Below are 27816 nucleotides of genomic sequence, written 5' to 3'. Positions count from 1 at the left end.
CTTTATTCACATGGAAAGACTTTTCAATGAAATACCAAATCCCTAATAAAGACAGGATTTATTTCTACCAAGTTTGTAATTGGGTCAAGAGGCACTATCCTAATCTAGATATCACACTATTGAGGACTGATCTCACAACTGAATTTGATAGATTTATATCATCTCAGGTGGTAAATAATATAAGACTTACGCAGAATTATCTTTGGTCAAATCCTATTCTTAACCCTCATCCAATGAAAGATACAGCACTAAAATGGTCAACATATTTAAGTAAGGATATATCTCCTGAGATCTTAGTATCCTCCATTAAAGACTTTGATAATTTAATATCATCAGAAATCTGGAGAGACCAAAACTATCGACTAATCCATCTAGCCTATAAAGGATTTAATTATAACTCTAAAAACAAGAATCTACTTACAAGTTGCCCTAAATGTTCTATTCCTAAACCAAGCTTTGTTCACAATATTTTCGAATGTCCATTGATTAAATCATTTTGGAAAGAAGTTGAGGGTTATTTCAACTCTGCAACCAAACTACAAATTAACCTAAACCAACAACTAACTATTTTACCAGCAGCATTAAAAATGGATACTTCTCCAAATTTTTCGGCTCTTCAAATTGATCCTCATAAAGAAAAATTTTTAAAATTATTATTGGCTGCTGCTCGAAGAGTATTACTAAGAAATTGGATTTTACCTCTCCCTCCAACATTAAAAGAAACTTTAACTGAACTACAAGATCTATGCATTATGGAAGCAATTTCCTTCAAAATTTATAATTCTAAAAAAATTCCAAATTCACATCTAAATGGAAAACATTTCTATATAATCTAAATGACACAGAAAGATCTAAAATACAAGCCATTTTTAATAGTTCCAATCCAACACAGGACTCTACATTATAAGGACATAAGTCTACTTCAAGCAAGTGAAACTCATTAATATATTCTCATTTAATCAAGTTTTTGTTATGTTTATATTTTTTTTTTTTTTTTTTTTTTTTTTGTTAATTATCATTTGTTTAACTCAATCATCCTGTTATGGATTCCTATGAATATTCATGTTTATTGTACTGCATTTTTATTAATAATAAAATTATAAATAAATGTTAAAAAAATATAATAAAAAACTTTCCAGTACAAAAAAAAAAAAGAAATGTATGGCTTAATGTATTCTTTGAACGATTCAGGTTAATCCAAAAATGTTTATTCTCTAGCCCTGCAGGTATTGTTCCGACACAGCTCCATTTTAACAGTCCCAGTTAATCTTTGGTTGCTGTTCAGTAATGACTTCTGCAAGCTGGAAATATAATGGTTGCACACTGCTGGACTAAGTTTTATATGTCATTGTGTTTGTGGATCTGGAGTTTTCTGTCCCAAAGATCCATATAAGGCTATCAGAGAATTTACCATTATTTATCTTTATACATGCATATATAGGCAACATCATTCACATCAGTCCCTGACCTACTGGAGTTTATAATCTTGATCCCCAATCTATTCATAAGCACTATGGACAAATTTATCAGAACAAATTTAACTTCCACAATGTTTTTGGAAACCCACACAAGGGGGCTCCTTGGTAGGACCCCAGCATTACAAGAGCGGAGGGGAGGGAGGGGAGAGCGACAGAGGGCAGTGAACACAGACAAGGGGTAGGCAGAAGACACTTTAACAGGTACCTGCCCAGTGCCCCAATATGACTTTTCTTCTGCCTATCCCTAGTTCCGACCCTGCTAGTACATATATCCTGTGCTTGGAACGATATACACATCATGGCTTGTGAACTCAAAGACAACAATTGCATATTCATATATATATCTGAAGATCTGACTGCTCTGGCACTAATTAATATTATACTCATTAACTATAATGAGGGCTCGTCTGCAGCTAATCCGACTGTCAGTTAAACATGGAAGTGTAGGCTGAGTGTGCCAGTGATGAAGCTGAAAATAACATCTACAGTACTTTGGAGTTATTACAAAAACACAAATGAATAGCTTCCTATCATGATTGCATCTAATTATCTGATTTAGAAATGATAATATATTACACGGTTATAGCTAGATATTGGAACCATATCTTGAATTCAAGTTTGCATTCAAGTTTACTGAACAAAAGCATTTTTTGTTAAAAGTCATGTTTGCATTTCTATATTTAAATATCATATATCACTAGAAAGGTTATGCCCATTGGTGAATATTAACAAGATTTAAACAGTTGACATTTTTTAATGAATAAGAGACTGGAATATGAATAAAGGACGTTCTGAATAGAAAGATGAGTCATACAAAGTAGGAATAACAATTCATTTGCAGCCTTACAGAGCATTTGTTTTTTAGATGGGGTCAGTGATCCCCGTTTGAAAGCTGGCAAGAGTCAGAAGAAGAAGGCAAATAATTAAAAACCTATAAAATAAATAAATAATGAAGACCAGTTGGAGCGTTGCTTGAAACAGGCCATTCTATAACATACTAAAAGTTATATTAAAGGTGAACCAACCCTTTAAAGGAACAGTAACACCAAAAACTGAAAGTGTTTTAAAGTAATGAAAATATCATGTAGTGTTGCCCTGCACTGGTAAAACGGATGTGTTTGCTTCAGAAACACTACTATAGTTCATATAAACAAGCTGCTGTGTAGCAATGGCGGACATTGAAAAACGGCTAAATGGCACAGGATAGATAATGGATAACAGATAACACCATTAGACAGACAGAGCTTATCTGCTGTGTAACTTGAGCCTTTTCTCCTTTGAATGCCCCCATGGCTACACAGCAGCTTATTTATATAAACAATAGTAGTGTTTCTGAAGCAAACACACCCGTTTTACCAGTGCAGGGCAACACTGCATTATATTTTTATTACTTTAAAACAATTAAATTTTTTGATGTTACTGGTCCTTTAAGGTCAATGCCTTAGCTATTGCAGTGCGCCCCAGGTCTGGATAAACAAAGCAAGTAATTTGAGGATATTGCCAGGTCTAGTAATTCATAGCAACCAATGAGACTAGTAAATGCTACGTGTCGATCGGTTGCTACGTTTTACTGGATCTTGGGCAACATTAGTCATTTTGAGATGCTCAATCTGTTGTATTTAAGCTGCTGTTACACTTCAGTTCCCAGTGCCACCTGTTGGCTTTTGGCACATAGAACATGGCCACAGATTTAACATCCTCAATATACATAAACATTAACACAAATCTAACAGGTATTAAACAAAGAAATCTTTAATTTTTTCTCGCACCCAGCATAAGGTTGGACCTGTACCTGTATATTATATATTCTGTCAAATACGAATGCCGAATACTTTGCTGCCAGGGACACAGTTTAGTCACTCAGATTGCTGAGGGTTTCTTGTAATTTGGCCTGAAAAACAAGCTCCTGTAAAAAAGAGAGAGACACATCTGTATTACGAAGACATTGGCGAGGGGGCAGGAGAGACTGGTGAGTCATTGTACAGAGCCAGAAAAAGTACAGGGCTAGTTATATGCCGTTATGGAGGTGAATTAGTTGAGAGATTCAGAAAGCTCATGTTTTGTTTAAAGAGTGTGGGTTTTGGGTTTTATAATGTACTTTGATCACAGCGCACTGTTCAACTCCTGGAGCTCTGACTCTGCACACAGTATACTTTCTCTACTCATCTGATTAGGAAGTGAGATTCATACCAATGCTTCATATATTTAGTTTAAAGCCTTCCTCACTTCCAAACACCCACACAGAACTGCTGCGTAGAGCAATTGCTCTAAATGCCACATGGCTATGAAGAAGGGATTCTAAATGCAACGCTATAAAACACACTTTGCACCTATAGGCAATATAAGGGGCACCGGACACCCATGAGGGAAATACTAACTTCTCAGACCTTTTGCCCAGCATAGTGATTCATTAATGAAAACTATTTTGCATATAATATGACCATGAAATAAAAGGTTAACCAAAGAAATGTATAAAAAGCAACAAAAATTCCTCCCACATATGTCCCAAGGCTCCACATGTAACGCCAGGCTCCATATTGCACGTCAGTTGTGAAGCCCAGCAGGAAATTAATCAGAGATTATCAGTTACCAGCAGATTAAACTCAGGCTGCATACATAGTTCTCAAAACATGTCAAGTTATGTAAAAATCAAACAAAATGAATGCACATATTTGTAAATGCTGCAAAACAACTCATATAGCCTACAGCTTTCTTATTTTAATTTGTTACTTTATAAACAAAAAAACTATTTTACATAATTCCAAATATATTTGTGCAAGTGCAGAAACCAAGCAACACGTGTGCCTATTGATACCAGAACCCTGGAGCTACCACCTCCTCTCAACCAGTTAGTAGCTCCAGGGTTCCCACAGTCACCTCTGTCAACAGCCACATCACATATTCCTAAAGAATTGAGTCATAAGTGAGTGTTTCATCTAAATAGTGTTTAGAGCAGGGTAAAGACCGTCAAAGGCTCACGGTATGTCTCTGCTGAAGCTGTTAGAAACCCAAAGTGCTTTACTTTCAATGCAAACAACCATTTATGATATTGGTAGATCATGTCCACAGTGATGTCATATCAAGCCCAATAGATGTCAAGACATGTCACCCTTGTGATTTATCGTGTGATTATAAACACAATAGCAGCCAGGGCAAATGCATGTATTTTTAAATAATGATTAAACCTTCTAGTATCTACATTGATTAAAGGAAATATGCAGAGTAATTGTGGTGTTTAGTTTTCTAAACTGATTGCTCATTTACAGCTATTGTTATAATGTTAATAGCAATATAAATGAGTCTTGCTTGTCATTGTGTTTTTCTTTCCTTTGTGTTAAGAGACACGGGTTGCGAATTCATTATTATCACTTTTATTTTTGGATCGGTTTCCTGAAGAAATAAATTGTATTGTCCCTCAATGTTTTTTCGCAAGAAGGCATTATTTCAATGTTAAACATAGTAAAATTACATTTCTAAAAGAGCGCTGTTCAACTCTTTCCCCAATAGTGGGCCAGTTAGTCGGCAGCCTATGGAGCCCATGCAGGCAGAGGGCCATTAAAATAACTTGGAGGGACCCATCTGGCTTGCTGGCCAGCCGTTAGACAGCCCTGGACATTCATGCAGAAACTGTAAAAACATACTGTGTTGACAATTCTTTATATTCACCATCTACACTGTAATTAAAACACAGCAATAAATGAACAATATAAATGCATATGTTCACAGAATTGTACACCCTATAAAAATGAACATCACAATCTGGAAATCTATCATCATTGCATTATAGAAGGCTAAAATATAAAAAGAATAATGGTGTGTCCTACACATACATAACAGCCAGACACTTTAATAATTTTCTATAGCAACAATGTATGCCAATGCGTTGCATTCTTTCCCAGATAAGGTCGCCAGTAAATCAGAAAACCGAAGAAACTGTACAGTCAAATTCACCCTTGCACCTACATCTTGATTTAAATCCACCCTCTCACCCTTGGTGCCTAAGGTGACCTGCTCAGGACTTATGTCAAAAAGTGTGTAAAGTGCAATTTTCAGGCACAAATTACCCATGTACTGACAACTCTCTTGGATGTTGCTTTGTACTGCAATATTGGTGTTTTTGACACAGCCTGTGACCTTGAATACTCTCTTGTCTCGCTGCTGCTTCTCCTGATTGGTATCAACCCGTCACCTGGCCTGTCCCTTGACCACATTCTTTGTTCTCCGTTCCAGTTACAGCTTTCAGTTCCCTTACCTGCCCACAACTTTCTCCCTGGTCCTTTCACGTTAAGACCTGGTGGCACCTATGTAGCAAAGTGCTCCTCTCAAAGCGAAAGGTGATTGTTATAGGCAGAAGAGTAAGCCGGGACCTTGGCGCTAGTTCTGGGTTTGGGACTAGTGATGGGCAAATTTGGGGCGCGAAAAATTTGAGAATTCACGAAACGGCGTCTCATTTTTGACGCCGGCATCCATTTTTTTTGGACACCTGAGAATTTTTGCGACGGTTGTGCAAATTTATTCGCCACCGGCGAATCGCGGTAATTCACCGCAAATTCACGCCTGGCAAATAAATTCGCCCATCACTATTTGGGACTCCATTCATTACAACTGCAGACAGGACAGGGTGGAAGGATTACATGAGAAATATACAGTCGTTACGAATATATTGTCTGGTGATGCAGTAAGAAAGAAAACAGGTCATAGTCCAGTTACCAGTGCTAGGGTAAGGGTTGTTATTTTGTCACCTAATGGTAACAGTAAAAAGGTTTTGAAGACATATATTGCGAGGAAGAAAATGTTGTTGTTCATTAGTGATAATGAAGAGAAAGTTAGGATATAACTTACCAGGCCCATTTTTAACAAGCATAGGAAAAGATAATAAAGAGGTGATAAAGAGGGGATGGCTGATGGTAATGTAAGAGAATATATTTAGACTGATCTCACTCATTTAGCTAAACAGTACAGACAGCCGCTATTAACTTAGGGTTTAAGACTGTGGGATGAAGAGGCAGAAGGTGTACTTTTGTCTAGTAAGGAAGCAGTAGCTATGAGTTTTTTAACCACTGACCCACAGCTCAGACAGGCCATCAGAAAGGCTAGAGAATTTTATATAAAAGACAGAAACCACAGAGGTAAAAAAAAAAGTTGTATTGTGAGAATTACAACAAGCCTACTAAATATAGATCTAACTGGCTTGAGGAAAAGACTACTGCCAGTAGCAAGGAAAGAAAATGAGGTGCTATACCTGTCCCACATAGCAAGGAATTGTAGCAGGTTTAAGTGCTACGGAATAACGTTCTGGCATAAAGCCCAGAATGAATTGCTATGTGCGGCAATTTACAGTCTGCAAAAAATGCATGGCAAAATTGTAAATAAGAACTGAACTTTCTTAAATTTTAATTGACTAGAATTAAGTTACCTCAAAGTAAGAAAATAGGTGATTAAACTGAAGAAACGGCCTTCAGTTCCTGAACTGAATCTATTTTTTTCCGAGTTTGTGGTTTACAGAGAACAGAGGGGATACAGTTTTCCAACATGGAGGATAAGACCATACAAACTAGTTTTGTGCGTAGGCCACCATATTTATTTTGGAATACTAACCATAGTTTCTGCTAAGTTGTAAATCATCTCACACCAAAAATTGAAAGGTGGATTGTAGTGTGATGAAAAATATGATTTGTTTTCTGGAATGAAATGAATACTGCAAAAGTAGCCTTTAACACATGTTTAAGCTGAAAAAAATGAAATATTGATATTTACATTTTAACACTTTTGTCACACAGTAGCCTACAGGCAATCATTTATAAATGAACACACCCTGGGGTTGGTTTCTGTTCTCTGTAAACAGTAGACAACAGACTCTTGGTCCCTGTCTATGTACAATAAACAAAATACCCTGGACTATGTGTCATGACTCCCAACACAATAGCATTTAATACACATGAGGCACTGTACCCCACCCAGAACCTGTTTTATGATATCAAGTAACGTTTCTCCCATTATCTGAGTGGGGGAGGTTTCACTAGGAGGTCCCCTACAGGTACAGGTGGAGTTAGCCTGTTAAAGTAGTGGTGCTGAATGGTTGACCACAGGAGTAGAAAAGAGGTTGTACAGTATTGTTGTAGAGCAGTGATCCCCAACCAGTAGCTTGTGAGCAACATTTTGCTCTCCAACCCCTTGGATGTTGCTCCCAGTGGCCTCAAAGCAGGTGCTTATTTTTGAATTCAAGGCTTGGAGGCAAGTTTTGGTTGCATAAAAACCAGGTGCACTGCCAAACAGAGTCTCAATGTAGGTTTGGTGGTTTGATAAAAGACCGATGGCGGTCTGAAACGTTGCCAAGTGTATTGGGGTCTGAAACCCATGTCTCAATAAAGGCATTTTAAACAAAGGAATCCATGGCTGGTGCTGTCAATATCTGTAAATTCTCAATGTAGGTTGACAATCCACATAGGGGCTACTAAATGGCCAATCACAGCACTTATTTGGCACCCCGGGAACATTTTTCATGATTGTGTTCTTTTACTTCAGAATGTTGCTCACGGGTTCAAAAGGTTGGGGTTGGGGTTGGGGATATTTTTTCCTGTATTTCTTTGACTAGATGGGGCGCTTCACAATGACGGGAATATTATTATTAGAGCTCTAAAGAAGTTAGCAAAACCAAGCGAATGCTTTTCCAAAACAGTTCTGAAGGTTGTTCTCTTGCCAGCTTCTCCTCCTAGGGAATGTTACCACTACCACATTTTCTGCTTGACCTGACCTACAGTACCATAGCACTTGTGAAACATTTCTAGATGACATAGTTAGCTTGCCTCCTCACTTGTCAGACTTGTACACTGCCTGACCTAACACCTGACTACTCATATTTGGACCATCGTTGCATGACTTCAGATTTGACCTACTAATCCTCCTTACTTATATACTAGCTTGTAACCCTTCCCAGCACTCATACCACTCTTCCTTAGTGCCTCTTCCTAGTATTTGCTATGAGAACTTTATCAGCTCTGCATTTAAAACAGTGATCCAAATGTAAGCAGAGTTTTAGTTATAGTCGTGATGCTGAAAGGCTAGAAAAAAACAATCAGGCTAATGAGTGGAGGTACAGTATATGCCAATTAATGTTGGTGACTGAACCTGTCAACCCATTTTAGTTTGACAACGACTCTGTGCCTCAGGAATTTTGCTGAAGCAACCAGTGACTAATGCAAATAATCACTCTGAGAGTGTCACACAGAGGAAGCACTGAAGGCTACAGTGACAAAAGGACCAAGGAGGGAGAGAGGAGGCGGATGTACATTCTCAACGGTTGTATCGATAACATGTCACTTTCTCCATTTTCTCACACCGTGTGACTGTTAAAGTGCTCATTAGAAAGGGCAAGTGATCGGGAAAAGAGAAGCTGGTAATTGGCATAGTTATTTTGCTCTGTTTATCTGCAGGTACATGTGATGTTCAGCACCATGACCCTGTCTTACTTACTCAGCAAAGCGCTCGGAGAATAACTGTACTTAACAAATTCATTATTGCCAGTCTGCCACCTTATTCAACCTTTGGTATTTTTTCCTTTAGGCGATAGAGACAGGTGGGGGCTCGAACGATCAGCATTTTGTATTGTGTGTTTACTGTGAAGTTTGAAAGCAGAACAAAACAAAAACATAAGCTGTGCCACCTCTTCATATAGAACAAGTACAAAATAAAATGGGCGAAGATCTCTTGCTGCATTATGCACGTTGGTACTGACTTCAGATACTTTGGAGAGGAAAATGTTAATGGCAAAGCGGAAATTATTCAGTGACTTCCAAGGTCTAGCACATTCACCAGTTAAGTGGCTGATTAGGGCAATTTGTGTGATTAATTTGTATAATGAATGTAATGTGGTAAGAAATATGCTGGAGGACACAGATGCACTCAGACATTTAACCAAGGTCTCTCTTCCTATCTTTGCCTTGTGTCTGATTATTCTCTTTAAATACACCTTTAATGTGTAATGACTGTTATTAAAAGCAGAGTTTAACGACATACATTCTGCGGGGTCATCCCGCTAATGAACACAGCACTGAATTCATAAAATGCCAAAGATCTTACAGGAATTTCTTTATATTTAAAAAGTACAAATACACCAATACGTCAAACTGGAGCTATGCATTGCAGGTCTGTGCCCCTTGAATTACAGAGAGCCAATTACTTGCTTGTGCTTTCATCTCCCTGTTTTGCCTGCCAAGGAAAACAATGATTTCCAAATGAAAGGGTGTAAAGATACAGAGGCACTGGGATCTCATTCAAGCACCGATTCACTGCGGTGCCAATATCAATAAGAGAGCATGATGGACTGCATAAAATTCCCATTACCGTGTGTATGGCAGCGCTGAGATATTACAGTACAGTGGGTGAAATTGTTTCCTGAGCAAAAGTGCATTCTTTGTGACAGCGCTGAGCATATGTAGCACATCACAGAGCTCCCCTGGGCATAAAGCTTGTTATATGATTTCTCCTTGAGTTTTTAACTGTTGACAGAAATGTAGTGTCCATAGGCAGAATGTGATTTATATGTTTGGTGAGGGGTTAATTAAATGCATTTTCTACTTACAGTAGCTTCCTTCATAGTATCACAGGGTCTATGCCATGTGTAATACATTGTAGGATACCTATAGTGCCTGTTTAACATTACAGGATAATACATAATGCCCCCAGAACACATGGTACAGGTATAGGATCCCTTATCTGGAAACCCGATATCCAGAATGCTCCGAATTACGGAATGGCTGTCTCCCATAGACTCCATTTTATCCAAATAATCCAAATTTTTGAAAATGTTTTCCTTTTTCTCTGTAATAATAAAACAGTAGCTTGTACTTAATCCCAACTAAGATATAATTAATCCTTATTGGAAGCAAAACCAGCCTATTGGGTTTATTTAATGTTTAAATTAATTTCAAGTAGACTTAAGGCATGAAGACCCAAATTACGGAAAGATCCATTATCCGGAAAACCCCAGGTCCCGAGCATTCCGGATAACAGGTCCCATACCTGTAATATAAATACAGTATCAATATCATGTATAATAACCCCAGAACACAAAGCAGTGCCAACTTCATGTAAAATACCTCCATCCTGTTTGTTGTAGGAAATTCATTGGAGTTGGTTTTAGGAGCCTCCCTAAGCCTTCATTAAAATCTCCCCTGGTAATAACCTTTCCTAACTGACGTGCTTATTTACATTCAAAATCTCTTTAGAAACAGAATTAGGGAGGAAAGGTATTGAGTATGTGCTTCGTATCAACACTTTGGAAATGCTTCATATTTTCCACTATGATAAAGGTCAGGCATTATTATCTGGAATAGTATGTTTGAATAATTAAGTATGGTAGAATTTTGCTTTTGGAATTAGTAAGACCTAGACACCTAGATATGAGCTTTGCATATCTATAAATAAGCATGGCACAAGTCAATTACATATCATTAATCATTTCTGCATTTTATGTCTCATTTGAAGACACCACTATACTTACTGTAGTAACATACCACAGCTGCAGTGGTATACAGTGTACCCCTCGATAAAAGGCAGCTTATTATACAGAGGCTTCTCAGTTGGCTGCTGTTTTTTTTTACTTTTCTCTTTGGCATCAGGAAATAGAATGTGGCTTTTGTTTAATTTATAAATTTTGCTCTGGTTAGCATGAAATAACAAAAACCATAGACATTTCCAAATAAAAGAGGAGGCAAAAAGCAAAAGCACTATTCACTAAACTTGTTAAAAAGGGGGTTAACTGTGCCTTTAAACAAGCTGTTTCCACAGCTCCTCCCCCGGTATGTAAATTAGTTACATATTCAATAAGGTCAATTCAAGAAGCTGTAGTTGAAAGTTCTGTATTTTTAAATCAAATATGGCAAGAGATGACTCTTCCCCAAAAAGTACCTTGGCGTAGCAAATACCCCCAAAAATGCAGTACAGTGCAAAACAAGCTGTGCCCCAAATGATATTATATATAGAGAGATTGCCTGCAAACTGCCATGGGCAGCAAGGCCTTTAAAACTGGATTACAGTAACCCCAAAAATTCGCCCTAGCGTAACATACTATGCAGATTTACTGAAGTGAAGTGGCCGTCGCTAGTGAAATTCGCCAGGAAATTCGCCAGGAAAATCTCCAATTTACTAACATGCGTTATGGACAATTCACTAGCGAAAGAGACCGTTGTTAGCACAGTTTCACGCCCTTTTGCCAGGCGCATTTTGCTAAGGTGAACGATCGTTACTCCGCAAATAGCGAGAGTGAGAATTTTACAGAACGTTACCTCTTTCGCCAGAGTTTCCTTCTCCAACTTAGATCAGACGAACTGATAAGATGAAGCTTCATCCTCCTCAATCTTATGTCAGTGACATCATATCCTGTATGTCGAAAAGTCATAAAAATGTTAAAAAAAACTCTGGCAAGTGGGATTGTCTTCAAAAGTTGTAATATTTGAGGGGCATGCCATATTTGTTTTTGGGTGGGCTCATGTCTAGGGCATTAAAGGATCTCTTTTGTCTTTATTTTGCTTCCTTGGACATACCTGTATGTAATAATAATAAGTGGCCACTTCAAGCAGTTGCACCGCCATCTCTAATAAAGTCATATATAAGATCTATATGTACCCGCCCTATTGAAATTGACCTAAGCGTAAGTGTACTAATGAAGTTTTGCTAGGCAGAAATTAACATTAGCAAATGCCGGCTGCAGAGACATAACTTAGCATTTTAGTGAATACGTGTAGTGGAAGCGAATTTGCACACAACGAAGTGCCAGAAAATGTGGAGAAGCCTTTGCAGGTGAAAATTCACCCTTTAGTGAATTTGCCCCTATGTCTCCACAACCCCAAAGTATATTACACAACCAAAGGATATTGCACTGCCTTGTTTTTATAATGTCACTAATACTTTATACTCTACCTATACATTGTCCACATTTTCAAAGTGAAGATACTTTCATTTGTAATCAGTTCATGAATTAACGTGCATGAAGTAGTACGGTTGAGTTGCAGTCAAGCAAAGTTTTCTGTATTCTGCATTAAAGGTAAGTCGCTTCTTGGGGTGGCGGTAGCTCCAAGATTCCCACAGCGGCCTGCATCAATTGAAACAGCAAACTTGTACCTAAAGGTTTGGGTACATATGTCATTTTGACACCATACAATCATTACCTCATCTAAGCACCAAATCTTTCAACATATCTGTATCTGATTTATGTCAAAAGACACATGCAACTGTGCATGTTTTAATGCAGCGGCTACAGTAGGTGCATTTCCACCCTACACTAGCAATTACAGTGGAATTGGAAAAAAACACTGCATTGCTGGTTAAAAAAAGGCAACTTGGGCCCAAAATTGCAATTTGCATGCTGTGCTTGCGTTTGTAAATGTGTTTCACACAACAACCAACTAGTGTTTTTGTGAAGTTAAACAAACAGCTTTTGTAAACATTTCAATTAACAGCTACTTATGTGGTTGTCCCCAATAGCAAAGTGGAAGCCACATTTGAAAACCTCTCACGTCGAAGAAAAATGTCCTTTTGTTTCCATAGATGGACTTTCTCCCACACCTACGAGTATATTTTTCTCCCAAATGCTTGAATCTGGGAAAATAAAGATGCATTAGGAATTATACCTAGGCTAAATAATAAATATTTTGTTTTGGTTAAATGTGTTCTAATATTTAATTTGACTAATATTGGAAATATTTTGCAGTGAAAAAAAGCTTTTTGGAAATGTGACATTTTAACATTCTAATTTTTATTTACCTACAATCACCTTCTTCAAGCCATTCAGACCAGTTATTTTATATTGCCAATTTTGGCCAAATAGATAGTAGTTTTCTCAGTCAAGCAATGTATTGTATGGTATTATCAAGTGGCAGAAAAACGTTTTAGGTTCCATAGGCAAAATAAATACCTAGGAGAATTGTGTATAACTGAGTTCAATGCCTGCATGAGTCATGCGATAGAGAACTGAGTACTATTGGAATATCCACGGACAATAAACCTCGTCAGAGCTGCGGGCTTCTAAGAGCTGAATACTTTACTATGTTTATACGGTAATTGGTATTAATCATACAGTTGCGTTAATAGAGCAAATACTCATTTCTGTCATTAAATTAATTCAGAGCTGAGAAGAAAGGGCCAATTTGACAGCATTTGAAACTGTTGTTTTCCTCTTGCATACTGGGTTAGTACAAAGAGCAAAATAGACGTGTTTTTCTTCTGTATCTCTCTTAATTTAAATTCTTACAGCACAGGCTAAAGAAGCAGTTATCAACACCACAGGTCAACATTAGTAATATCACTTCTGTTTTTTCATGTGCAATATAAATATATATACGGACGATCACTATAATCTCAAGTGCAGAGGCGGCTTGGAATTAACTGGCGCTCTCTGCAAATGAAATTTGGAGTCTTTTATCTATTATAAATGAATTTAAGGCATAATGCAGCATCTTCTATTACATTTGAGGATATTAGTAGAAGCTGAAGGGGGGGGGGAGCTGGCAGAATTAATATAGGTAACTGATATCAAAGGGGGCTGGGTATTCATACAATTCTAAGTATGGGGTACAGTGGAGCTAGATTTGATTTGTTTACATATTTTTCTACAGACTACAGTTGCATTTTTAAGTGAAAAACAAATTGTAAGTGTAAAACAAAAGTTAAGTATTGGTAGACTCCAGGTGGTTCAGTTTTTAGGTATCTGGGGATTAATGGTACTAGGGAATGCAAAAAAATTGAAGAAGTAAACCTTACTTCAATAACCAGGTCCTTGTCCTCTAAAACTGACATGTGGACCCACCTGCCTCTCACCCTACCCTGCTGGAAAAACCTAATAAAATTCACAATTCCCCAATAATGCCCCACTTTCAGTGGTTTAAACATATGGATAACTTAATTAAGAGGTTTTTATGGGTAGTGGAGCACCCTCACTTAAACGTTAAAACTCTGCAAGCCCCAGTCACCTGTAGGGGCTTAGCCCTTCCCAATCTGAAACTGTACTTTCTGGTCAGTCATTTAACCTATGCCCACTGGTGGCTGGTCCCCCACGTAGACAACTCCTCCAGAATCCTGAAATTAAACATCCTGGGCTCATTAGAAGTGCTTGCAAATATCCTATACAGAGGCCCCTCTAGATTCTACATTGCCACTACTCCAATTCTCACTGTGGTCCTTGTCTACCAAAAAGCCTTTAAATATGTACAGGGACCATGGCCGGCGTGGTCAAAGTAGACTCTGCTCTGGGACAGCAGGCTCATCCTGCATTTTTCTTTGCTCCCAGACATTGCCCAATGGGCCTCATAAGACATATTTACGAATGGAGCCATTAAGCATTTCCAGGTCATTAGGGAGAGCCATCCAATACCCCAAGCAATGTTCCTGCAGCTCCGCAATGCCTTTCACACCCAATTCACAACCAGACCAATGATAATGGAGGAAACCACCCTAGAAAGATATTTACAAAAAAAGGGCCTGTTAACCCCCTATCCTGTTCTTATAACATTCTACACCAGACCCACTTGCAAAAACCCTAGAAAAATGGGATATTCCAGATTTTACTGATGATATATGGGATGATGTTCTAAAACAGATACCAACTACTAATCTTTTTACAGCATACTGCCTACTTCTCTCTGCCGGGTGAATTCACCTCCCAGACCGATTCCAGGCCAAATATACCATCCAGGTTATATATACGGAAGAAGCACACAAACTTATTCTGGCAGTTGCCTTTATCACATTTTATTGCAGAAGTTGAAGCACAAGTTTTCGGGGACCAACCTCTACTTCATGTGAAATAATCTGGCTCCTGAACATGTGGTATAGAAGATAACTGTAGTAATCCAATTCTTAGCAGCGCACAAAAGCAGTCAGATACTTCAGCCAGGATTAGAATAGTTTACAATCTTTATTCACATATTCATAAAAAGTGTCAGACGGAGTCAGACGTGTTTCGTGCTCAGTCTTTCCCGATTTTTGCCTTTTGCATTTCCTCAGTGACTCCTTACTCTGTCTCTGAACACTGTATTTATACCCATTAGTAACATCCATACAATTAACCCTTCATAGTTAACCCTTTACATGCTTTTCACCGAACGTTTCAACTAAATATTTGAATACATAGTTGCAAAATGCCAACAAGTCATAATTAAAAAATATATAAATAAATAAATATATAAATAAAAAATAAATATCAAGTTCCAATAAATATATAGGTTATAAATACATGTTTCACTTAAGTTAAAAAAATGCTTCAAAGTGCTTAAAGATGCTCCTGGCTGCTGTAATCATATTTAAACATGCCCTGCCCTTTCTACTTCAAAAGTAACAATTTATATCAAATACAGAGTTTAAAGGGATTGTTCAGTGTAAAAGTAAAAACTGGGTAAATCGATAGTATGTGCAAAATAAAACGTCTTTCTAATATAGTTAGCCAAAAATGTAATGTATAAAGGCTGGAGTGACTGGATGTGTAACATAATAGCCAGAACACTACTTCCTGCTTTTCAGCTCTCCTGGTTTCCACTGATTGGTTACCCAGCAGTAACCAATCACTGACTTGAGGGGAGGGCCACATAGGCCAACACTGTTTTCTTTTGAACCTGGCCTGCATGCTAAGGATTGCAAACTCACTGAACAATTATGTCCCATGTGGCCCCCCTTAAAGTCACTGACTAACTCAGAGTTAGAGAGCTGAAAAGCAGGAAGTAGTGTTCTGGCTATTATGTTAGACATTTAGTCACTCCAGCCATTATGGATTACTTTTTTTGGCTAACTAACTATATTACAAACATTTTTTATTTTGCACAGCCTATCTAGTTACCTAGTTTTTATTTTTACACTGAACTGTTCCTTTAAAGGAGAACTAAAGCTTTGTTAAAGAAGTAGGCTAGAAATGTTGTACATTATGTTTTGGGTTTCTGTACCAGGCCAAAGCAACCCCTGCCCCTTAAGCTGGCCATAGACGCAAAGATCTGATCTTATGAATCATGTGTAGAGAGTTCCGACATTTTTCGTACGGCGGAGATCGGTCCTTTGGTCGATTGGACAGGTTAAAAGATTTCTGTCAGCTGCGGGTAATATCTCTGCATGTATTGACGATCGTAGGATTTTCAGTGGGAGACTGTCACTAGCTTTTGTCGGACATAACTTTCGTACGATTGCTGTCAGGGGCAGAACATCGGCTGATCGGTTCTTTTGTACTTTATTTGATCGGAATGGTTAGTGGCAGGTCGGGAGATGGGGAAGTCTGATCATATGATGATTCGTACGATCGGATGTTTGCGTCTATGGCCATCTTTAATAGTAGAGATCTGTGCCTCCAGAAGATGCCCCAGTAGCTCCCATCTTTTTTTCTGCCGATTCCCTGCACATGCTCTGTGCTGTTGTCACTTACTGAGCTTAGGGACCGAGTCACAATATACAGTACATAGAATATAAATGTTACAATATAAGGCCAATTACTAATTAATACAGATAATTACTACATGGCAGCACAGAAACCAGTACAATTAGCATCAGAATTTAATAATCAGCCCTGTAGCATCAGCTTATATTACAGACAAACCTCATTTTCTGCTTGATAATTTGCAACAACCCTCATGCTCACTGAGCATGAGAGTGTCGTAGACACTTTCCAAGTTGGTGACCCCTGGTGACAAGTTTGAAGTCCTGGATCATTGCTGCTATTGACAAGCTGAAACTTTAGGCTGGTGCAATAAGTGCAGTTTATAAAATGTGACATTTTTAGCCATATTAATTTTTAAGCGTTAGTTCTCCTTTAAACCCAAGTGCTACCTAGTGTAATGTGACAGGCAATGTTTAAACTATTTTATTTGATTTTCACATAAACAAGAAAAATTAATATGACAGCAAATACCATGCAGACTCAAAGGATTAGGCAAAGTTTTTAGCATGAAAGAATATATTAACTGTAATTAGAAATTAGTAGTTTACTTATTAACATGCAGCAAATGCATCAAGCAATATGTTGGTTGCACTATTAGACCCTTGAAAGCTTGAATTAGGGAGCATCTCAACTCAATAAAATCAGGGAACTCAGATTTCCAAGCATTTTAAGGTGTGCAGTAACACAGTGATGTTTGTTAGTTGAGAGCACAAGGGATAGAGATGGAAATATGTGAGCCAAATTATTGCACTAGATTTAATTAGCCAGTAGAAATGGCGACTGTGAACAATGTCAGTTGCAACATGGTTTAAATATGATCACAGCAGCCAGGAGAATCTTTAAGCACTTTGAAGCATTTTTTAAACTTTATTTAAACAAATATTAAACATGTATTTATAACCTATATATTTATTGGAACTATTTATTATTTATTATGATTTATGAATTGTTGGAATTTTGCAAACAAATATGTATTTAAATATTTAGTACAAATGTTCATTGAAAAGCATGTAAAGGATTAACCATGAAGGCTTCAGTTTATGGGTGTAGTGTTAAATTGTTCAGTGTAAGGAGTCACTGAGGACAGACACTTTTTATGAATATGTGAATAAATATTGTAAACTATTTTAATCCTGGCTGAAGTCTCCGACTGCTGTTGTGTGCTGCTAAGAATTGGATTACTGTGGATTGTGTCCCTCCCTTAGCTTCGGACTCGGGGTGGCTGCACCCGGGTCAGAGGACAGAGTGGTAATCGAACTTGGATGTTATATCGTTTTGAAGCTTTTGAGAAGGGTGGTTTGAAGCAAGCATGGGGTCCGGATCTGAGTGCACCTGGGCCATAGGATAATTGTGGTGAGCTATTTTATCCAGTATACTTAACTAATTATGCTAGCTGGAGTGAAATCGGTACAGGTGTATCTACAGTAGATAACTGACCTAAAATAATGGAAAGAGTTGAATGGTACCCCCAACTGAGCCTATTCAGAAAAAAATCTCTAATTCTCTAATAGCAGCGTGTCCCTGCTATTCCATAGCATGTTTAGGAAAAGATTGGAGAAAGAGAAGCAGGATTTATGCCTGAATGTTGCTGTTGGCACTGCGGGGGAATTTGTAGGCCTGTGCCATGTAGCGTTGGCATGCTGACTGGGACATGATATATGCTCCAGTGAAATAAAAGCCTTGCACTTGTATCCAGGGAGCCTGGGCCAGTGCAACCTGCTGAAGCAGCTCTATTTATCTTATTTGCTCTTTGATTGCTGGTTAATATTCAGGGTGAACCACAAAGACTAAAAGCAGCTTTGAGAGCAGCTATTAAAGTATATATATATGTGTGTGTTGTTATAATATTTATCAAACCTCGGCTGCATCACTGACCGCATGCATGAAATCACTACATGAAACTTAAATACTAGTAAATTCATTTACTCCATCACTGCACTGCTGTGTGGGCTTTGCTTCTCTTCAGAATGCCAATGGTGTTAAAACTGCTGCTGGTCGTGTTAATCAGTGTACTCAAGTTGTTTATAGATACATTACAAAATAATTTATCCCATCTGTTCTACAGTATAACCCTCCAGTTCCCTCCTCTCTCCATGTATCACACAGCTATTCCAGAAAGTTCTGTTTTTTTAACGTAGCATTTCTACCCAATTAAGGCAGGCTCTCGATACAGTATTTATTATCACCTTTGGTTTGCCCTTTTATTTCACTTCTTGCACTACTTTCTCTCTAGGCTTTTTTGTCATTGCACTGTGTTGTTTTTAAGGATAGCTAAACCCCAAATACAAATATTGGTAGAAATTAGGTATTTTATATACAGGACTTACTGCACCAGACTAACGTTTCAGAAAGTCTATAACAGTAATGTTTCAGGCCTTTCATTTGTGCACAGGAACTCACCATCTTGGATTTTGTTAGGAGTGTCAGTGACTTTGCACATGCTCAGTGTGCTCTGGGCAGCTGTTGAGAATCGTAATGGGTGAATCTGTCCGGTTTTGCTTCGCTGAAAAATTAACGAAAAATTAGAGAAAATCCATTGAAGTCAATGGGCGTCCAAATAATTTTTACACGTGACAATTTTTATGCATGCAGCAATTCTGACATGCAACAATTTTTTTTTTTTCACACTACATTTTTGCCACTGTTTCGCAAAAACATTTGCAGGAGACGAAACGAGAAAACTAGCCTCAGTTCCATGCCTGCCGAATAAATTCGCCCATCACTAGTTGAGAAGCTAAGCTTAGGGGTTGTTTCAAAACATGAAGCCGAAAATAAGATTCACATTTCAGAGACGTTAATGCTACAGGACTGATTATTAAATTCTGATGCAAATTGCACTGGTTTCTGAGCTGCCATGTAATGAGAATCTTAATTGATGAAGAATCAGCTTTGTAATGGGATACTTAGAGGCCCATTTATTAAAGCTCAATTTTTATGGTAAATTTTTTTTATGGGAAAAACTAAAAATTTTTGTGGAAAAAGAAAAACTTGAATATTTAGAGATTTACTATACCCCAAAGCTGCTAAAAATCTGAATCCCAAAATACTCCATCTCAAACCTGTCAAGGTCATGTAGAAGTCAATGGCAGTTGTCTCTTGACATTGTGATCTGCGCTGGATAATCCGATAAAATTGGGGTTTTTGTCCAATAATCCAATAAAGTCAAGGCGGAGTGTCGCAACGTCTTTTTGCTCTGACTTTTTTGAGAAAAATTATTGACGAATGAGTTCAATTTGTGGAAGGGAGTTTTGTCGGAGGTAAATTTAAGTTTTAGAAAATATGCCCCTTATATTCTATATATACAGTATATTGTGTGTCTGTCCCTAACATCAGTAACTTTGGTGCTCTTTACTGCCAATGTGGCTGTGGTTGCCTTGGGATTCAAGAAGATCTTAAAACATAATGTACAGAATTTCTAGCCTATATCTAGCCTATTTCTACACCACTAGAATACAGAGCAGTCAAGTCAAGTCAGAGTTATGTGATTTATTTTAATACAACTCCCAACACACCATAACATTCTTACCAAGCTTTCAAATTTTACATCCATATTAGGATAAAGATTGAATTATGCTTCTTCATAATCTTAAAAATTGCTAAAAACAAGTGGGCATGAAATGCTTTGAGAAGAGACATAAAGAAGTATGATTAGTATATATGATTCATAAGAATGAACCATTATCAACCTGACTTTTAGGGGGTATCTACTAAAACTCGAATTTATTTTTTTTTTATTAACCAAACTTGAGCTAACTCCCAAAAAAAAAAAAGAAAGACTTGGTATGAAAAAACGTTACGACAAAATTGTGTGTCAGTTCGAATCGTTAGATTTTTTCGAATTGACAATGGAACTTGAGCTCTGCTAGTGCATCGAGTGCAATAGTTACCAGAATAAAGTTACCAGAGGTGGCTTTTTGCCGCCCTTGGTAACTGGTCGCTCCATTCTCACCTTGCCTCAAGGCAGGAGCACCCCCTGATTTTTGGTCTCATTCCTCCTCTGTTTCTCTGCCTCTTTCGCTCCCCCTCCACCTCAGGTCACACTCCCTCTGTCCCTCCCACCTTCTGTCACTCTCCGATCTTGTACCATCAGTTGCTCTCGATTTCCATCAATCTCCAGTCGCTCACAATGTGTCTCGCTCACTCAGTTCCGCTGGTCCAGGTCCCCCTCCGTTATGTGCCTTCTGACGCTCAGACCATCGACCATCAATCTCCTGTCTGTATCACTCCCTCTGCCCCTTCAACCCTCTGTCCCTCTCTACTCTCCATACATCTCTGGTGTTGCTCCTCCAGCACTTTACACCCTCGGTGTCTCCTTTCCCATTCCTCCACTGCAGCAACCTGCAGCAATATAACATATATGGCCAGGATGCCACAGAAGTCAATCAGGACAAACGTGCAGCTACAACACAGGTACAGAGGGACTACTACAGTGAGACCCAATAATAAAATAGAAAAGCACAGGGGAATGAAAAGGGAATAAACTGAAGTGTGGCACTATGCATATAAAAATAGAGCAGAGATCTACTTGAAGACCCAGCACATAGAAACACTGTAGATTATAATGAATAATGCACCCACTACCGAAATTTATCAAGATACTGGAAATCACCAAGGAGTTGTGTGACCTGTATAAAAGAGGCCTTGTGCTTTTGTATGTCCTTGGTGATTCTAATATCTATATAAATTACGGAAGGGGGTGCATTATCCACTACATATACATTTATGACCTTTGACATTAGCAGATGAGTTCATTTTTCTGTGTCACCTTGATAGGCTGCCCATAGCATGGAATCATCCCAGCAACATAATTACATATTGGAATAGAGAACAGAAAAACTAGGGAAAGCTCTACGGAAATTTATAGGTGCTGCTTCGATTTTTTTTTTAAATTTATGTGGAAGGTCTGTAAACAAGTGTTTTTGCTCCTGTTGGAGCTCACTCCTCTAGCAGAGGGATTTTAGTTACCAAATTGACAAAGAACAACAACACTACTTGACTTCAGTGATAATGTTTTCCTTATACAAAGGACTGGAACCTTGGTCATACTTTGTCTTCTCCTTACATTGATGTTCTGCTTGTCGGCTCTCAGTCAATAGACTTCTCTGACCAGAACCTCTTGTACAATATTTTGTATTGTTAAAATAATATGAATTACTAGATAATAGTTGTTCTTTCCTATTATCTAGTAGCTGTTTCAAGAATAGGATCAAGTGCTCTAGTCTATGAAGCATTCTAGTCCTTGGATATCGTTCCATGTGTACAGGAGTGGCTGCCCTTTAGTCATGAGTTTCAGAATGCACTAGGGAAGATACTCTTTTGGATCTTGTAAGAACAAATAATAGTGAATTTATTTCCAGCACTAGTGTGGGTGAGCATTTAGTGAAAGCCTTTTCGCAAAACTGCAGAAAAAATCCACAGCGAAAAATTTTGCCGTGACAAAAAAGTTGCCAAGACAAAATTGTTGCAGAGACCAAAAAGTCGCCATAAGAAAAAACACCCATTGACTTTAATGCATTTGGACCACAAAGTTACATAGAAAAAAGTCGCCACAAAAAAAATTGCATTGGCGTGAGAAAAAATTGTTGTGCATATAAAAAATGTTGACGACTATTTACTATTTTTTGCCATTTCGTGATTTTTTTAAGACTGATTCGCTCATCACTAGTAGGCACAATATGTGATATGCAGCTTTCCTTCCTACTGTGCAGATGTAATGAGAAATGCCATCATTAGTATCTTGTCATCCAGGTAATAGGAAAGATGATATTATGCAATCAGTACCTTGCTTACAGCAGAGGGATTGGATTTTCTAGTCCTGCAGTTAAATACAATTAAGCCATAGAAAGGTCAAGCTAAACAGGTAAGATAATCAGGCTTCTCCTTCTATTAGGACTTATTTTCTCAAGGGGAATTGTATAGACATAATTACCCGACCCCCCAATCGTAGAACTGTTTAAACACAATAACATGTAGCAACCTTGGGAATGATTTTGTACCATTTATTCCTGGCAGATTTGCTCCAGGTTGGTTACTGGAACAGTAACAACCAAAAACTGTTAAAATATAATGTACTGTTATACTGCACCGGTAAAATTGGTGTGTTAGCTTCAGAAAGACTTCTATAGTTTAAATAAACAAGCTGCTGTGTAGCCATGGGGGCAGCCATTCAAGCTGGAAAAAGGAGAAAAGGCACAGTTTACATAGGAGATAACAGGTAAAACACCATTTTATTGGACAAGGTTTACCGGTTATGTGCTGTGTAACCTGTGCTTTTCCAGCTTAAATGGCTGCCCCCATGACTACACAGCAGCTTGTTTATCTAAACTATAGTAGTCTTTCTGAAGCAAACACCGAATTGTTCATGATAACAGGGTACAGACTCACCCAGACTTCCCTTCCAAAGTGGACTTGAGGGTGTAACGAGGACCAGGTGTGCCCACAATCATGCAGGGCTCTTCGGCTGAAGCATGCAAAATTTAAAAAAATGGAGTGGCAAACCGCCTTTTAGGGTAAAAAATACTATTTATTGAACCATTAAAAAAAGTTAGGTAGCTGGAGTGCATAGGACATCCTAATTGTTAATGGTTCAATAAATAGTATTTTTTACCCTAAGAGTGTGCCACTCTGTTTTTCCAAAGCAAACACGCTAGTTTTACCAGTGTAAAGCAATAGAACATTATATTTTAATTACTTTGATACATTTTAGTATTTGTTGTTACTGTTTCTTTAAAGGAGAAGAAAAGCTACGGAAGCATTTTATTGCTAATAGATTAGCTGCAATAGTGCAAGCTAGAATGCTATATTTATTCTGTAGAATGATTTACCATACCTGAGTAAAAAGCTCTAGAAACTCTGTTTGTTTAGGATAGGAGCTGCAGTATTAGCTCGGTGTGACATCACTTCCTGCCTGAGTCTCTCCCTGTTTTACTTATAGCTCTGGGCTCAGATTACAGCAGAGACGGGGGGGAGAGGAGCAAACTGAGCATGCTCACGCCCGGGCAAGGAGGTTTGAGCTGAAAACAGGAAGTCTGATACAGAAGCCCATGTGTACACAATAGAAGGAAAGAAATGCAGTGTTTCCTTTGACAGAGGACTCATAGCAGCATTACTTTGAGGGTTTACTGGTATATTTAGGTGGACCTTTTTGATAAGGTAAGGCTTACTTAGTTTTAACCTTTCCTTCTCTTTTAAGTTAGTTGGATGTCACTTGGCTTTTGCACCTCAGTTTTCAATTTGTTCCGCTGATTCTCAGTGGTCCATTTTAAAGGGGACCTGTCACCCAAAAAAATTATTCAAAATCCTATTTGATCACATTAGTCAAGCAAAATTAACTTTAATTACACTATATAAATTATTTAATTCTTGCTTCCTTCAGTCTGGGATTTCAAAATTATAGCAAGCAGGCAGCAGCCATTTTGTGGACACTGTTATTAAGGCAAGCCTTGTATCTCAGAATCTTGTTTGTGCACCAGAATGGGGGACCCGATTTCCATCCCCATGCCCTGGCTACACAATTAAATGGTAAAGAGAATGGGGGAATGTGGGGAGAGCAGTGACATCTAGGAAGTGCTGAATGGAAAGTGAAAGTAATTGTCTGCCCCCCCCCTCTATGCCACTGGCATAGAGGAGTGGCAGACAATATTTGATTGACTGCTGAGATTTTTAAATGAGCTTACAACAGCTATGAATGCTTTAATAAAAAATAGAAATTGGATTTCATGTTTAATTTGAAAAGGACTTTTATTATACAATTTTTTGTGTCTGGGTGACAGGTCCACTTTAAGACATTCACTTTTTTGTTGCCAATCCACTCCAATGTTACTTTGACCTTACCGATTGAAACAGGCTCCCATGCAGTATTTCCCCCCAGGTCAGAACTAAAGGAAGGCAGAAGAGGGACGTGCCTAGGGTGCAACAGTTGGGAGGCACTGGTCAATTATCCCTTCTGCCTGTCTTCCACTAGTTATGGCCCATCTGAAACTAAGTGTCTTGATGTGCAAGTACTGTACCTTAGGTGCTCTCAACCTTGGGCCTGGCATTGATTTCCCCACAGCATAATGCTATCAACACCTTACATCACTATAGCTATAATGTTTACCAAGTTGTGGAAGTGTCATGTGACCCCAAAACCTTTTCCTATATAAAAGTTACCTCACTCTTGTGCATTTAAAAAAAAACCCAGATTCCACATGAGTTTTTTTGAGTACAGTCATATGAAAAAGTTTGGGAACCCCTCTTAATTCTTTGGAGTTTTGTTTATCGTTGGCTGAGCTTTCAGCTTTCAGCCTCTAGACGCCTGCTATAGCCTTTGATGAGTGTCTGGATTCTGGATGGCGGTATTTTTGACCATTCGTCCATACAAAATCTCTCCAGTTCATTTAAATTTAATGGCTGCTGAGCATGGACAGCCTGCTTCAAATCATCCCATAGATTTTCCATGATATTCAAGTTGGGGGGCTCTGACAGCCATTCCAGAATATTGTACTTTATACTTGCATAAATGCCTTTGTAGATTTCAAAGTGTGTTAATGGTCATTGTCTTGTTGGAATATCCAACCCCTGCATAACTTAAACTTTGTGACTGATGTTTGAACATTATCCTGAAGAATTTGTTGATATTGGGTTGAATTCATCAGACCCTCAACTTTAACAAGGGCCCCAGTCCCTGAACTAGCCACACAGCCCCACAGCATGATGGGACCTCCACCAAATTTGACAGTAGGTAGCAGGTGTTTTTCGTGGAATGCGGTGTTCTTCTTCCACCATGCAAAGTGCTTTTTGTTTTGCCCAAATAACTAAATTTTTGTCTCATCAGTCCAAAGCACTTTGTTCCAAAATGACTGTGGCTTGTCTAAATGAGCTTTTGCATACAACAAACGACTGGTGTGAGTGCAGAAAGGGCTTCTCCAACCAATTTGGTGTTGCCAGTAATTAGTATTGAGCAGTTAAATGCATTCAAATTAGCAAAATTACAAGGGTATCCAAATTTTCACATTTGATTTAATTTCATACAACCGAATACTGCTTTACTAACAATCTTTGTTCAGAAAACACCCCAGTACTCCTGGGAAATGAAAGACATACCACTGTTATCTTTTTTGTTGATAGTGAAGTAAAGGATCATGCAGGCTGAGAGGGGTTCCCAAACTTTTTCATATGACTCTATTTGGTTATTTTGTATCATACTCCAGTTTGAGCTATTCAATTTAGTAGATCTGTCAAGTAATTATAGGATTATCTGTGGCTATTCGGCAACCCAAGACAACTTGATAAATAGTGTAAAATGTTTTGATCTACCAATTGTATTAAACACAGGTCAAATCTGACCACAATATCTTACGTTTATATAGTATAAAACTTATATAACACGCATACACACATGTATACATATAAAACTGTAGTATTCAAATATATCTACAAAAGGATAATGGTCTCTCTTCCATACGTTGCCCCGATTCAACACACCCGAAAAGCTAGCCTTGTCAGCCATAGTCCTGAAATTTGGGTCAACGTGATGGGGCCTAGTTTAAAAAGAAGAGACTGCTCTCAACAAATTTGTTCATGTTAAGCTTTGTGTTCATTTGAAGTTTTTTCCTTTTAAGCACCCACGCAACTCCCAAATTCAAAGCACTGTGCTAATCTTCTGGTCCTTGACAGTACATAAGTACTATGTTTAAAAGTATATAGAGTCTCATTGTCATCATAAATACTGTGCAAAGCACAATGCAGCAGGAAAAGTGTATGGCCCTTACATTCTAAAATCAGAAAGTTAGCTGACCTGAAGATATGATACATTGTTTCAGCTACTTAATACAGAGGAGCCAGTCATTACTGGCAGGCACTTCATTCAAAAGTTGTTCTGTTTCAGAGCTCAGAGACTTATGTGAAGTATATAGTAAAAGTGGGGGCACCATTTCAATGCTGACAAAACCAGGTGGTAAGTGGTATTAAAAGGAAGAAGTATTAAAGCTACATTTCAACTGCAATTATTTGTGAACAATGCATCCCACAGAAATGACAGGCACTCATTTTATTCATCTAGAGCAGCTCAACAACATGTCTGTTTTGGGGAAAATGACGTCCGTTGAGTAGCAATATTTCACCTCTCAAACACTTGTACTTTTCAAAAGCAATTTTCAGCCTTTGGGAAATTAGCCACTATTTCAGATATGTTGGTATTGATGTACCTGTATTGTGACACAAACCTATTATAAAAAGGCTTTAGAACACATTCTTGTTTGAATTCACGTTGTTTGTTTCATTTCAAAAGAGCTTGCGCGGCCACTGCTAAATGAAATAGAAACATCATAGTGATTGGAAATGTAAAAATCGATCACTACATTACATGAACAGATTCGGAAAATGGTAAACATGGTCAGGGGTTGGACTGGGCTGGCAGGACACTGGGAAAAACCGGCCCAGACCTGCTCGCTGGATAATCTTCCTGCCGTCCTGACTTATGCTGCGACCTCCCTTCTTGGCAGCTCCAAAAAAAAAACAAAAAACGTCCATGCGGTCCCCCAGTCCGACCCTGAACATGGTATTGTCAGTTCCCTCCAAATTTCAATTGCAATAACTGCAAAGAGTTAAAAACAATTCTGCATATTATCTTAAATGATGTGGGATCTTGTTGCCATGGCTACTGTGATTAATATGGGATTTTATTTGCAGCATGGTTCTCTGAAAAAAAAAAATTGGATTCTTGACATGTCATACAATTTATTGTCCCCCCATTATTAAAATCCATAAAATGTTATTGTACATATTGCACCACACCAGCCTTATATTCAGGTGTCAATACAGAAACCATGTTTAGAAATGTTTGTACCCGCATTCAAGGGGCAGTACATTCCTACATGGAGAATTTGGTGTGAACATGGGGGGAAAAGTGAATCATAGTCATAGAAACATCTAAGTTAACGGTGT

This window comes from Xenopus laevis, chromosome 4L, assembly GCF_017654675.1.
Source record: "Xenopus laevis strain J_2021 chromosome 4L, Xenopus_laevis_v10.1, whole genome shotgun sequence".
Taxonomy (NCBI): Eukaryota; Metazoa; Chordata; class Amphibia; order Anura; family Pipidae; genus Xenopus; species Xenopus laevis.
This window is presented reverse-complemented; position numbering follows the sequence as displayed.